This window comes from Tachypleus tridentatus, unplaced genomic scaffold (genome assembly GCF_004210375.1).
Source record: "Tachypleus tridentatus isolate NWPU-2018 unplaced genomic scaffold, ASM421037v1 Hic_cluster_2, whole genome shotgun sequence".
Taxonomy (NCBI): Eukaryota; Metazoa; Arthropoda; class Merostomata; order Xiphosura; family Limulidae; genus Tachypleus; species Tachypleus tridentatus.
In genome coordinates, this window is record NW_027467782.1 from 23,020,905 (window position 1) to 23,035,269 (window position 14,365).

The window sequence follows — 14,365 nt, forward strand, 5'->3', positions numbered from 1 at the left end:
GAATAATATTTACTGAAAGAAAACCGTCCATGTCCTTGATTAGGCCTCTTTTCCTTACAAATTCTGTATTTAAATGCAGTACAAAGTAAGAAGAAGATTGATTTGATTGTAACGAGAGTATAATCTGACCTGTTCTGGTGGTTATAACGCTCGAACTTTCAGTCAAAGGAGGATATTATGATGTAATAGTCAATCCCAGTTTTCACTGGTAAGAATAGCCCAAGAGTAAGCAGTGGGTGTTGTTGACTAACTGGTTTTCCTCTAGTCTGACACTACTAAATAAAGGGTGGCTCTCGAATAGCTTTGCACGAAGTTCCAGAACTAAAATACTTTGACCTTTGTACCTACCCTCTTGATTCATAACTTACCTCTGGTGCAACACCACTAATAAACGTGAATCTTTTCGACAAAGTTTCGCGGTATGTCATGTACCTTTTGAAAATTTGTTTCACCAGTCTCCTAATACAAAATTACATTAAAGTTTTCATAGTTAACAGAGTGCACATACTCTTTGTAGGGTGTCGTGACGTACTGAATTTGTCTTGAATAGATATATTCATAGAGTCTTCAACAAATGGATCTCTAATCTTGGATATTTCGTTGAAGCAACTTGTATAGTTTATTCATAGAGAGAGATCCTTTTTGATTCTTTTGCCTACTGTTGTCTGGGTCATGTAGACAGCTTTTGTCATTGTCCTTTGTATTTGTGAATTCTTGCCTGTTAAAAAGCGTTACAATTTTCTTCTCATGTCTGAGGTATGACTTTTATTACGAATCTCTTTCTCGTTAGTTCTGGACTGCCAAGTTGATCCATATTATTTTAGTTTCATAATGCCATTAAATAGCGTGCATAGCCCCAATGTTTACTTTGTCCACCACAAGCTATCAAACCCCAGAATATGGCTTTATAAGTCCAGGAACTTACTTCTGACGACACCATGGTTCCTTTCTTCAAAATTGTAAGTCCCCAGTCTATCATTTTAACGTATTAATAATTTACATTCGAAAGAACTATTACTTATTGTTCTGAAAAGGAATCAGATTTAGAACAGCATCACACTACTACGTATTACCAAACGTAGTAATTGCCAAACAATGACAAATTATAGTTTCATATATACCATTCTATCGCAATTTTGTATCGGCTGTTTGTCGTATGACTTGATGATTTTTGTATCCAGCATCAGATACTTTATATATTATCGCTTAATTTTCAATCTTGAATATGCAGAGGTTGTAGAAGGCAAAGAGAAGAACAAAGAAGACAATATATGGAACAGGTACTCAGCTGTGAGAATTTGCTACTTTAAAACTTGTTTCATAAATTGTTGCACCAACTCTCTAATTATTAATGGAGTGTGTTAGAGTATAGATTATCATGCCATATGATTTGATCCTACTGTCTATCTCTCTAACTCTTAATGGAGTATGTAAGAGTATTTTACCATACAATATGATTTGATCCTACTGTCTGACTCTCTAACTATTAATGGAGTATGTTAGAGTATAGATTACCATACCATATGATTCTACCTACTGTTTAACTCTCTAACTATTAATGGAGTATGTTAAAATATAGATTACCATACTGTATGATTTTATCCTACTGTTTAACTCTTTAACTATTAATGGGTATGTTAGAGCATAGATTACCATGCCATATGATTTGATACTGCTGTTTAACTCTCTAATTACCGATGGAGTATGTTAGAGTATAGATTACTATACCATAATATTTTATCCTAATGATTAAGATAAGATTGAAAGAAAAAAGACATTTAAGTTATAAAGTTTTGCCACAATACCAGTGTTATCTTCCCAAAAGCTCACCATCACTAGAAATAATTGTGTAATAGGAGAGAAAGGAAAATTTTTTTTCTATATAAGGAAGTCATGAAATAACTGCGTAAAAAGATGCTACACTTTTGATAAAGCGTTTTGAGAAATTTCCATGTAGTGTACCATCTTCGTTACTATCTTTATAGACACAAGTTTTACTATCTGGTTAATCCAACGGCATTGAGATCTTTAACAGAATAACAACCATAAAGAGTTCAGGAATTTGACCATCCTACTAAAAGAGATCAATAGTGAAGGGATTTTAACGTTTTGTCAACATGACGAGGGGCGTGATTATCATTTTGATGTGAGACCTTCTCATCACATGAAACATTACACCGTATTCTCATGCTGCTCTACCGTTTGTCAATATGTAATTTGGATTATCGTTACAAATGTCCCGTGTTACTCTCCACAGTTCAGCTAAGCCTTTTAATTAACTTTCTCAGTTTTTATATAAGCCTATTCAGCGTAAAACATGTTAATTGTGAAATACAAACCATTTTTGTGAATATTCCATTGATCCATTTTTCTTTATCCCATCAAGCAAAATGTCTCTCATCCTAACTAAATAATTCGATATAGAATGCACCTGCTAAAAGTACACGTTTCTAACTTTGGTCATCTCGTTGTGTGTGTTTCAACGTCCACTTAAAACATTTCATCCTGTCACCTGTTGTCAGTGGTAGTTTTGTAGTGGCTATACACCCACTTGGATTACTTCGTACTAAATGTATATCTTACTGTTGTCAATATTACCTTCATCCTTGTATTTCAGTGTGGATTAAACTGTTAACAGTTCCACGAAAAGCTTGCTATTTCTCTGTGCCAACCACATTGTAATTATCCTGTTAAAGACCGCCCTTCAGTTTCTGTTAAAGTTTGATCTCTACTCTCTACTGGTTCGTTATCAAGTGAAACTATCTTTCCTTCTATTTTATAACACACTACAATTGTAATCTGCTTTTTTTGTGAGATTATACAGGGTGTTCGGAAAGTCACTGTGCGGTTTTGAAAGCAGCGATAACAGCATTCATTCAGTCTATTTCAAGCCAGCAACTGATAGCGGTGTTTAGAAACAAAATAAGAAGGATCCAATCCTGTATTGATGCCAACGGGAGTCACTTTCAACATTTTTTGCAATTATCATTCATATTTACCTCCTATTCGGTATTGAAACATGTCTGTTAATAAATATATAAGTGCACAATGACTTTCCGAACACCCTGTATTTCTAATAAATATTGTGCTGTGTGTCATCGTAGGTTTCTGTTTTGTCTCAGATATTTCTATAAATCTCTGAAATCTATAAAATATAAATTTTATGTAAATTTGTAACTCCCGCGTGAGCCCAGCATGGCCAGGTGATTAAGGCACTCGACTCGTAATCTGAAGATCGTGGGTTCCAATCCCCATCACACCAAACATGCTCGCCCTTTCAGTCGTGAGGACGTTATAATGTGACGGTCAATCCCACTATTCGTTGGAAAAAGAATAGTTGAAGAGTTGGCGGTGGGTGGTGATGACTAGCTGCCTTTTCTCTAGTCTTACACTGCTAAATTAGAGATGGCTAGCGCAGATAGTCCTCTTGTAGCTTTGCGCGAAATTCGAAAGAAACCAAAGCTCCCGCGTGAGTTGACAACGAACACATTTTTGGCTATTTCTGTTTTCAGATTTCATCATTATTACGTATATTATATATAGATAGTTTATAAATATATTTAATACTTCACATTTTTGTGACGTTTATGAATTATGATGAAGGTTCTGATGAAACGAAACAACGGTGTTATCGTTTAGACGAAATCTGTGAAAAACAAAACAGTTTTGATAGCGTCGTACAGTGTTTAAAAAATTACATATTTTTTTATCTTCTAAGTAACCAGAAACTTCCATCAAATGAAGTCATCATCATGAAGGTGGATCCTACATTATCGTCGACTGTCAAACTTTTTTTTTTTTTTTTACTTTAGATATGTGACAATTTGTCAAATGTATTTTGTAGCTATATTGAAACCAATGTTACAATTATGGACACGTCAAGTAACAAGGAAAGACTAAATTCTCAAAAGAAATCAGATAAAAAAATATTATTGTTTTAAAATTACTCTTATACTTTTATGTAATAATTTGAATATTTTAAAATGCAAAGAATTATTTATTATTAAAATTGTGTAATGTACGTAGAATGAAGAAATCAAATTATGATGTTTTGGGGAATATTTATCACTTTTTAACCACGTTAAATCCAAGTTAAACAGTGCTACAAGTTATATGTCTCGTCTTTCAAACATTGGAACGTATTATGTACACTTACAAACGTACTGACCGACAAGAGCCAGCTGAACTGTAGCGTGACCAAACTCCACTAACGAGTTAAAAGTTACCAAAAAATGAATAACCCAACATCTTGTTTAGTAGCCGTAATAGACAACTTTGAGAGATAGTTTGAGTTCAGTCGTAGTAAAGTGATTAAGAACAATTAATTCCAGTATTTATTTTGTTGATCGAAACTCCGGAAGAACTTGGTACTTACCAGAATTATACGAAAAGCGAGAGTACTGCTAATCGCCTGTAAGTTAGTCACTTCTTGGGCTATAAGAGAGAACACTTCTTAGCTACTACTTTTCAAGACAGAACAATTTTTGGATACTAGGTTATAAAACAGAATACTTCTTGGCCATTAGGATACAAGACAGAACACTTTTTGGCCACTAGTTTACAAGATAGAAAATAGAATGGATATATACTTCCGAATCTCATACCAGAAAACTTTTAAAGTGGTGGTGGTGGTGAAAGAGAACCTGGTATTCTTTCTTTTATAATTTAATACATGATGTATGGCTTACAGAACGCTGTGAGGTTGGTAAAAGAAAGTGTCTATGATGTACTTTTTGACAGTCAGTATTATTTAGGATGACATATACAGTTGTTAACAATAGCAGGATGAAGCTAGAAAGAAGAGGTAAATTATTGGATTTTGCGCAAAGCTACTTGAGAATTATCTGCACTAAATGCCTCTAATTTAGAAATAATAGACTAGAGGAAAGACACTTAGTCAACTCACCGCTAACTCTTAGGCTTCTCTTTTATCAATGAATAGTGGAATTAAAAGGGTGAAAGGGCGAAATGTTTGATCATAGGGTTCGAACCCCCCGATCTGCATATTGTGAGTGGAGCCTCCTAACCATAACACCATTGCTTGCTTAGAATAGTAAGGAAGGATACTTTGCCTCCTCCAAGTTTCATTAAAGCATAGGAACAGTTGGCTGTAGCTGCATTCAACCTCTCTTAGATTGGTGAGAACATTATCACTCTCATAGGTTGGATCATAGGTTATCATCCATTTAGTGGATGGAACAAGTCAAAATGAACAAATCAACATCCAAACAGTTTGGCCTAAGACATATAATTATGCCGTATCTCTAGAGGGAGAAGTCTCATCTGAAATAACTTTATCAGCAAAGGGAAATTCAGGAGTTTACGAAATACTGAGATAAGGTAAAAACACACAGAATGTTGTACAGATATCGATGTCAAAACTCAAACAAAATAGTGAAATGCACAGCTGAAGACTAACTCGCTTCCATTAATAACACAACCAATTTTCGTAATATCGTCCTTCCAGTAACAGTATGATTGCAAATAAGAAGACGTGATCCCTGGCAGTTTAAACATAAAGGTTCACAATTACTGCTATCATAGTTATTATTTCCGTAGCAAACACAGGTTAAAGCTACGTAATATAAAGTATTCTAATAACCACATTAATGGTAGATTATTTGAAGTGGGTTTTTAAAAACCTGACTTAATGTTTTCAGAATAATAGGAAGAAAACAGACTGAAAATAATGGTACTGGTTGGTGTGCATCAGTTTATCTAACACCTTGTCCTGTGGCTTGGACCATATTGGACCTAAAAAACGAGCTTTGATGTTTCAATAACAACAATGTCTATTGATGACAGTTTTTTAACACATTTATGGAGTTCCCCTAAGTCCTATTGAATAAATAATGATATCATTTTACCCAATAAGGATTGAAGTTTTGTCCAACAAAGAAGAAGAATCTGAAACTTGAAACAGATCGTAAACAAGATAAGACAGTATTCATAAAAATGAGATATAATTTGGTGCCGACTGACTCACCCACCATGGAGTCTTACAAGCTGACATGCTACACTGTCGTATTTAAAAAATGCAGCAACATTGGGATATAATGATCTCTATACGCAAACACAAATTCCAGACATAACGTCCTCAACATCCATTAAAGACATTTGACATTGACACTCAGCAGACCAACCAACTGATTTTTAGGAAGTCACTTCATAACTTTCCGTCTGAACGAATTAAAGTCTTAAGTTGTGTGTTGTAGTGACCCAGTTATCATTCTACTATCAGGACCCTTTTAAGCTATATGTAACTAATAATTAACTAAATAATTTGCTTACTACGCTATTTGAGCTGTACTGGTAATAATTATGTAAAGAGTGAATAAAATTAAAATATTAGATATTTTTTCTAATGACACTGATATAAATGTAAGTGTTACCTCTAGAACAGTACAATACGTATGGCCTCAGTCGATGTTTTGTTGTCCCAAACCCACTGCTTAGATGGAATAACCAAACGAAAACTCTAGAAGGCTTGAGGAGATTGTCCTTACAAATGCACCCAAATTCAAATCATTTAACAAAAGTTTGTGACAGCTTCTTTAGTCATGAATAGGGAAGTGGTATCAATATATAGCATGTTCAGTGAAGTAAGTACAACACATCTCAGCCAATGATGTTACATAGCATCCTGACAAGTACAACATAATCTTGTTCATCGTGTCAGCTTTCAAAGACAAGACCTGTTGGACAGAGTTTCATAATCCAAACAAACTGAGATCCCAGACATGCAGAAAATGTAAGGGAATAAGAAATGGGAGGAAATTCTCTCTCAATCATGTCTCGACCAGCTAGATGTCCAGATACAAACATTTTAAGAGACTGTATATACTAATATGAAACTGGAAATTTCAAGCAGCAACCTGAGAATTTAGCTGATTTATGTGGTATAACAGTTTGAAGTAACAATTAACAAAGATACATTAATGTTATCGTAAGAACAAAATGTACTGATGGGTTTAAAACAAATATAAAATTAGTACATAATAGAACGTATCTACTTTTTGTTTGTATTTATTGTAAGAGTGACAAGCTGCACATTTAAATGCAACTATTAATTCTTTTTTACTCATCAGTGTGAATCACCTGCACATTTCCAAATTATTTCCACTGTTGTATGTCCCATAAGCAGTATAACAGTATACATAGTTATAAAATTTATTATTATCATTTCATGAATAGGTTTCTAGCACATTTTTTCTCAACATCATTAATATGGAATCTGCAATTCAAATGCAAAAAAGGAAAAAAACGTTCTCACTACACAAAACTACTTTAAAACATGAATTGCAATATATTTCTTAATATCTCTCTTTTTTTCTTTGTTACAATCCAGAGCCAAGAATTGACAAATCGTAAGATATATTTCAAATATGTATGATGTCTTTTTGGCTTCTGCTGGCTTTCATTGAGTCTCAGTTGCCAGCTTGTTAGCATAACGAAGGAAATTGTAAAGAAGTTTATGCCAAAGTCCAGGGCTAGTTAGATAAGCCGGATGGTTTCCTCTGGGGATCTCAACTCCTTGACTTATGGCTAACAAGCATAACAGAGCGGAATTTTTCCCACGATCATACTCTCCAAACACCACCAACGTAGGAGTGTAAAATATGATAAAAACTATTGGTAATTTTCTAGAAGACTAACATTGAACACCAGACGTGTTTGTAGAGGTCGGAGGAGATAATCTTGATTTCCAGAAGACAAACAATAAACACTAGACGTGTGTGTAGAGAGAGGGGGAGATAATCTTGATTTCCAGAAGACAAACAATAAACACTAGACGTGTGTGAAGAGAGAGGGTGAGATAATCTTGATTTCCATATCTTCTTTTACGTGTTTATTAGATGCTACATTCTACTTTCAGATAGACATAGTTTATATGAAGAAGAGGCCCGGCATGGTCTAGCGCGTTAAGGCGTGCGTTTCGTAATCTGAGGGTCGCGGGTTCGCGCCCGAGTCGTTCCAAAAATGCTCGCCCTTTCAGCCGTGGGGCGTTATAATGTAACGGTCAATCCCACTATTCGTTAGTACCAAGAGTTGATGGTGGGAAGTGATGACTAGCTGCTGGACTTCCATCTAGTCTTACACTACTAAATTAGGGATGGCTCGGTGCAGTGGGCTTAACCTGTTCACTTAAATACTTGTTCATGAAACCGCAAGAGATTGCAGCCCTATGTTCCTTGATGGAATCGAGTGGGTAAATAGATAGACATAAAGAAGAAATAGTAACATTTTTAAGACAGATCTAAAAGTTTATTATATTTATTTATAACTCGCTATAAAATATATTAAATAATAAGATACCTTCCTCTCATGGCTTAGCTGGAAGACTCACAACTTAAAAAGAAAAAATTCGGGTTTTGATACTAGCGATGAATAGCTCACTGTGTAGCTTTGTACACAATATCATACAAAAGATATTAAAATACATAGATGAATAGCTTTACTTTATCACAACTGACAAAAACTGAAATATTCAGCCTTTTCAAATATGTTTAAAAAATAAGATAAATTCAGTAAATAAATAAATTATTTATCTTTCTTAATAATTTAACTGATGAAATTTCCAAAGAACTTTACAAACACAATTTAAATTACTGTAAAATACCACGTTACCTATAATGTGTTTTTAATAATAAATATATTATATGACTGAATATCAAACGTATAAACCTAATTTTGAAGGATTGAATGTATCGATGAAACTGCTGCTCTTTGTTTCTTAACATAACTTAATATATAAACCAACAGATAAAAGTGAAACATGAAATTTGATCAATTTCAACGTAGAATAAGAAATAACGTTTTCATTTTAAAATGTTAAGAAAGTTGAAAGTGCACCTCGCAAGAAAACTAATTAGAAATTTACCCAAAATTTCTCGACTTATTTAAAATATCGAAAATCTAATCTTGATTAATGTATCTGTTGTGATTGTTTGTGTGTTTTTAAATAGTCGTGAAATACCTGAAATACAGTTTACTAGTGTATAACTGGTACAACATTTCTTTTAAAATCGTCACATAACCATAACTTGAACTTGACTACTTTAGCAAAATAAAATGACTTGTAGGTGTATTTATTTAGGTTTATAATTATTTTAGGAGAATAAATAGTCTAAGTTTACTTCATGTACTTACCTCAATTCAACAAAAGACTTGATAAATGATGAAATGCATATAAACAAGAAAACATATTCAGTTATATCTAAATCGCGAGTAAAAGTTCAGTAATTGTGAGTTAATTTAGGTAATTATATTTTATTGAAAATTTCAAGATCAAAAGTACGTTGATAAAATGTTTCTAAAACGAAGTGAAATGTGCTTACCAGGTATCTTACGTTTGAAAAGGTTTCTACCCCGCACACTTTATCAGTTATATGTTTTGTTTGATGTTGACATTTAAATTGCTTTAAAACAACTTAAGTCATGAGGGGGAAGTGAAAAGTGATCCTTTAGGCTTTCACATACACTGTCAAGGGACATTTTTGATTGACCATTACCACAAGGTTGTCTTTCAAGAATGCTTGTAGCCCCGGGTGCAACTGGAACACATCCACCCATGTCCGTTGAATGTTTTAACAGGTACGGAAGAGCAAAAGCTCCACTCATACTAGAACTGACCACCACAGGACTTATCAAGTTCAAGGCTTTAACTACGTCGTTAATGAACTCGCCGCGGTCAGAGATTCGTGCCCTCTCACTGTTACCGAAACCTGTTACAAAAATATTCAAACATAAATGTACAGTAAATAATATATATACAAACAAAGATCGCGCCGCGTAGACTGCAGGTTAGAGGTCACCAGGATTAAACTTTTTCATAACACATTTATGCCGAAAATAAGAAATACAATTGTAGATTTACACAATTGATAGATTATTAAACATGATCGTTTAAAAACTTTCAATTCTTAAGAATAAAACATGCTAATTAATTACATACTTAACATGATAGCATATTTCACTACACAAGAGATACACAACTGTGTTTGAAACTCTATTCACAACTGGTCAGGGTCAAAAATGGCCAGGTGATTGAGGCGCTTGACTCGCATTTGAGGGTCGCGAGTTTAAATCCTCGTCACATCTAACATGCTCGCCAATTCAGCCGTAAATCCAATATTTACTGGTAAAGGAGTAGACCAAGAGTTGGCGGTGGGTGATATTAACTATCTACATTTCCTCTAGTCTTACACTGCTAAATTACGGACGGCTAGCGCAGATAGCCCTCGTGTAGCTTTGTGTGAAATTTAAAAAAACAACAACAAAGAATTTAATTTGTGATAAAGGTCTTGACTACCTATCTCTTCATTCAGTGATGAACTGACACCTATATCTAAATATTGTAATGTTAAATTAGCAATGAACTGGAGTCTGTATCAAAATATTGTAATGTTAAGTTAGCAATGAATTGAGTCTATTTCAAAATATTGTAATGTTAAGTTAGCAATGAACTGGAGTCTATATCAAAATATTGTAATGTTGTTAATGTTGGAGTCTATATCAAAATATTGTAATGTTAAGTTAGCAATGAACTGGATGGAGTCAAAATCAAAATATTGTAATGTTAAGTTAGTGTTGTTTGTTTTGAAGTTAAGCACAAAGAAACACAATGGACTATTTGTGCCACGAGTATCAAAACCCGGATTCTAGCTTTATAAGTCTGCAGGTGTACCGCTGTGTCATTGGGGAGCATTGTGACTAATGAACTAAAGCCTACCTCTAAATGTTGTAATGTTAAGTTAGTAATGAACTGACGCCTACCTCTAAATGTTGTAATATTAAGTTAGTAATGAACTGACTCCTACCTCTAAATCTTGTAATGTTAAGTTAGTAATGAAATGACGCCTACCTCTAAATGTTGTAGTGTTAAGTTAGTAATGAACTGACGCCTACCTCTAAATGTTGTAATGTTAAGTTAGTAATGAACTGACGCCTACCTCTAAATGTTGTAATGTTAAGTTAGTAATGAACTGACGCCTACCTCTAAATGTTGTAATGTTAAGTTAGTAATGAACTGACGCCTACCTCTAAATGTTGTGAAGTTAAGTTAATAATGAACAGAAAGTCCACCATGTACATACACCATTACCACAGTCCGTTAGCCCATTGCAGCAAAGCACTTGTGTTGTGCCCAGGTACAGCCAGGTTTTCGAAGAAAACGCTGTTCCGTGCAGTAGAAGAATGGAAATGTGGAAATTGAAAGTGTCCTTAGGTAAAGCTTCACGGTAGAAAACTTTGACATTCTGGTTACAGTTATGAAAAAAACATGATTAAAAAAATAAAACAATAACGGAATATTAACCACAAACACGTTTCGTTTTTTTCTTTTTTAGAAAATCGTAACAAAACGTCAAATTGATATGATTACCAACTACTGTTTCCTTTTAAGTATAAATATTATATATAAATTACACACTATGTATATATTATATAGGTGGTTTATAATTTCTAACAATATTTTAGTGGTTCTAACAAATGTAAAACTTGAGGCAAAATGTTAATTCTAAAAACATTTTCCGGTTCAACTTGAACCCGAAATAAAAATAACTGTGTGAATAATGTATTAATTTTTACATATTGACAAGTAGTTTCTGAGTAACAACAGGTCTATACAAATTGACAAGTAAAGTTGTAATTTCTAATTAACAAAAGAAATTCATATCTCACGACAATTTATTACACGTACCTATCCACGCAGTAATGAATGATGAGTCTACATAATATATTCATACACAAAACACAATACTCACTTAGAATCTCAGGTTTAATTCAGTTTTCAATTCACACAATAAAAATAAATAAATGTTGTGTTTCAAATTATTTTATTAAAGAGTTTATTTGTTTGAAGTGAAGACCAAAGGTCAATAAGCTGTCTGTGTTCTGTTCACTACGGGTGTTGAAACCTGGTTTCTGACGTTGTGAGTCCGCAGAGGTACCGCTGTGCCACCGAGTCAAAGTACAAAATGTAAAGATCTATAATTTATTTTGACTTGCCAATGAGCGTATGTTACCGGGCACAAGCTATAACATCATATAGTATCAGTATCTACATCCACTTACCACAAATAGTGCATTTGCGGCAACAACATCTACATTTCACTTACCAGAAATATTTCATTTGGGGCAACAGCATCTACATTCCATTTACCAAAATTATTCCATTTGGGGCAATAGCACCTACGTCTACTTAGCAGAAACATTCCGTTAGGAACAACAGGCTATAAAACCACTTCAAATATTTCATATGGAACAACATAATCCACATCCACTTACTACTTGGTGGATTTGGAATATGAACATAATATAATTCTTTCTAATAATTCAGACATGTTGTAAAGTTATAAATAAATATAGAAGTTTATGGTTATTCAGGTTTAAGATAAAACCATTATAATATATTGTGTGTGTATTGGTACTCTTGTTTTTAAAACAAGTCCAAATGGTTACCTCTCGATGTGGTTAACTTTACATGATGAGGGGACCTTGTAGGAAGAAGAGGATTATATTGGTCGAGAGGCGTCGTAGGCACTGAAACACACCACTTGACCGTAAATTCCTGTAGCTGGGTGAACTTGTGATGCTTTCCTTTAAAGTCAGTCATGTGATCCTGTTGGGCAGAGGTAAACTGAGTACTGGTGTTGAACGTTCTCAACGGGTATTATGGGCAGTATGTCTGATGCTAGTGTTTGGGTATAACACTCACAAAACTATGGCATAGCTACACTGACCTAGTTGGATAGCGTAACGCATCCTCTTGTTGGACTCCATGGAGGGTAGGGTCAATGGATAATGAATCATTCTGTATTCCTTATGGATAATAAAAATAATGAACATCAAAATAAAATGAAATTCATTAGAAAACGATCAATCATCAGGACAAATGCCTCCCTTTTTCATTCAGGAGTAACCAAAGGGGCTGATTAGCTCTTCTGAGTTTGTCAAAAAGTTACAATATGAGGAGATCTCAGTTGAAATATCTTAAACACAAGATACCACACTCCTCATGAAATCGAAGTCCATTGGGAATATGCCTTTCAAGTTTACTCCCATGCTAAGCAGTGTCCGAAATGTTCCTAGCAACGGGATTAAGCAAAGGGGAAATGTCTGTAGCAACTGGGGTTAAGCAGTATGGGAAAAGTCCCTAGCAATGGGAGTGTAAGCAGTGGGGTAAATGTCCCTAGCAACGGGGGGTAAGCAGAGGGAAAATGGTCCCTACCAACGGGTGTTAGAAGTGAGTGAAATGTCCCTAGCAACGGGGTTAAGCAATGGGGAAATGTCTCAAGCAACAGTATGGGAAGTAAGCAGTATGGGAAAAGTCTCTCGCAAGTGTCGGAAATGGATCGGTGTAAGCAGTGGGGAAATGCCCTTAGCCTAGCAAGCGGGGTAAGCAGTTGGGAAATGACCTTAGCAACAGGGGAAGCATTATGTGAAATGTCCCAAGCAACGAGAGGTAAGCAGTGGGGAATGTACCTAGCAACAGGGTAAATAGTAGAGGAATGGTTCCTAGCAATGTCCGAAAAGCAACGGTGTTAAGAAGTAAGTAACTGTCTTTAGTAACGGGGGCAGTGGCGGAAATGTCCCTAGCAACGGGGTGTATTAAGTCGGGGAATGTGCCTAGCAACAGGGGTAAACATTGTGGAAATATCATGCGCAACGATAATTAAGCATTGTGGAAATGTCCCTAAAACATGGGGTAAACAATCGGAGAAATGTCCCTAGCAACGGGGAATGTGCCTAGCAACAGGGGTAAACAGTAAGCAGGGGCAAAAATTTCTAGGAACGGAGAAATAAGTGGGGAAAATGTCCCTAGTAACGGGGAGTAAGCAGTCGGGGAAATGTCCCTGGCAAAGGGGGGTAAGAAGTGGGGGAAATGACCCTAGCAACTGGGGTAAGCAATGGGAAAGTGTTTCTAGAAACGGATGGTTAGCAGTGGGGGAAATGTCCCTAGCACCGCTGGGTAAGCAGAAGGGGTAATGTCCCTAGTAACGGGATTAAGCAGTGGAGGAAATGTCCCTAACAACAGGGGTAAGCAATGGGGAAATGTCCCTACCAACAGGTGTAAGCAGAAGGGGAAATGTCCATAGGATCGGGTGTAAGAAGTGGGAAAAATGTCACTAGCAACGGGGGGTAGGCAGTGTTGGAAATATCCCCATCAACGGAGGCTAGACAGAGAGGAAGTGACCCTAGAAATGGGTGGTAAGCAGTGAAGGAAATGTCCCTAGAAACGAGGAGTAAGTAGTGGGAAATGTCACTAGCAATGGGGATAAACAGTGGGGAATGTCCCAAGCAATAGGTGGTAAGCAGTGGGGGAAATGACCCTTCCAACGGGAGTAAGCCGTGGGGAAAATGT